General features: G+C 43.2%; 1 pseudogene; it reads left to right on the forward strand.

Moving 5' to 3' along the window:
- The first annotated feature begins 217 nt into the window (after nt 1-217).
- Nucleotides 218-1,349, forward strand: LOC138393808 (large ribosomal subunit protein mL42-like; annotated as a pseudogene).
- Nucleotides 1,350-1,807: the final 458 nt, after the last annotated feature.

Below are 1,807 nucleotides of genomic sequence, written 5' to 3' on the forward strand. Positions count from 1 at the left end.
TAGGTTACCTGGCGCCTTGGTGTCCGATGGCTAGGTGTTCAATCTCTACAAAAGCCCAGTGGCAAGCCAAGAGCTATTTCTCAAAAAAAAATACTTACCTGCTTTAAGAACCTAGGGCATTTTCTGCAAGGCTTGCATATCGCACGTTACTAGAGCTCCAGTGTATTCTGACCCGGCCAGACAGTTGGTGGGTGGTGGAGAAGTCACCGACAGCACATAGCTGGTCTCTGTCCAGGCTTAGGTAGGGACCTCCCTGCAGTGCAGGGTTGTCTTAGCATACAAGGCCCTTCGTGACCTGGCATTGTCTGCCCCTAGCAATTCATCTCCTGCACTGTTAGACCCAACTTTCCTCTAACTTTACGGAACTGCTTGAGCATTTTAAAATGGATTTTAGAAGGATCGATGGGAAACAAGATGGCAGGCTCACAGTGAGGAGCTGTCAAGGGATGAAAATTGGTGTGCCTAGAAGCAGATTTTTCTTCAAAACATCTTTTTTCATACCACCTGACAAGCATCTTGAACACCATGGCCATAGCAGCAGTAAAATGGGTGATATCAAAGAGAACTATCTTGGCCGGGCGTGGTGGCTCACGCCTGTAATCCTAGCACTCTGGGAGGCCGAGGTGGGCGGATCGTTTGAGCTCAGGAGTTCGAGACCAGCCTGAGCAAGAGCAAGACCCCATCTCTACTAAAAATAGAAAGAAATTATATGGACAGCTAAAAATATATATAGAAAAAATTAGCCGGGCATGGTGGTGCATGCCTGTAGTCCCAGCTACTCGGGAGGCTGAGACAGGAGGATCGCTTGAGCCCAGGAGTTTGAGGTTGCTGTGAGCTAGGCTGACGCCACGGCACTCACTCTAGCCTGGGCACCAGAGTGAGACTCTGTCTCAAAAAAAAAAAAAAAAAAAAGAAATGTTTATTTCCAATCCAAAACAGAGCTTTATATTGTGTTTGTCATAAATCTACATATTCTCCTCTACCAGATGACTATAATTACAAAGTCAAGCTTGCTTTGACATCTGATGGCAGGACGATAGTATGCTACCCCCCTTCTGTGGACATGCCACGCGAACACACAAAACCTGTCCCTCCACGAGATCCTGTGCACAGTAATGAAGAAACGCATGATCATGTGCTGAAAAACAGATTAGCAGAAAAAGTGAAAACCTTGAGCAAGGACCCGTGATAGAACAACTTAGCAAAACGTTCTTTACTGCTAAGCACCGTTGGTATCCTTGTGGACAGTGTCATGCTCATTGTAAGAAACTGAATCCTCCAAAGGACAGATAATATTGAGGTTCTCCACGGAATCAGAGAGAAATGTGCCTCATTTGCCATTTGAGAAAATGTAATCTGGTGTGTTCACTAATATCTTATACAGTAAAATAGCAATAATAAAATGTCTTTTCATATAAAAGAAAAAAAGAAGGACCAATGAAGTTCCTTGAGGAACAGAACACTTTAGTCTGCCAGTATCTGTAAGTCTTTGGTTAGGGGAAAAGAATTTTTAAGCAAAATGCCAATGATTTTGTTTAATCTCTTTTAAAATGATTTTTTGTTTTGAAATATCGGAATGCAAATATAATGCACAAATATATAAAATGTGTAATTAATTTATGGACTAAGAATATAATGAACATCCACATAGCTACCTCCTTCCCCCACCTCACACACACGCGCACACACACACACACACTCTCTCTCTCTCAGCTTGATAAATAGACTATTACTGGTACCTACAACATGTTCCCGCCAATTGCATTTGTCTCCATTTCCCCCCATTTCCCCGCTCCCACTTCCAAGT

Source organism: Eulemur rufifrons, chromosome 12 (genome assembly GCF_041146395.1).
Source record: "Eulemur rufifrons isolate Redbay chromosome 12, OSU_ERuf_1, whole genome shotgun sequence".
NCBI classification, from domain to species: Eukaryota; Metazoa; Chordata; class Mammalia; order Primates; family Lemuridae; genus Eulemur; species Eulemur rufifrons.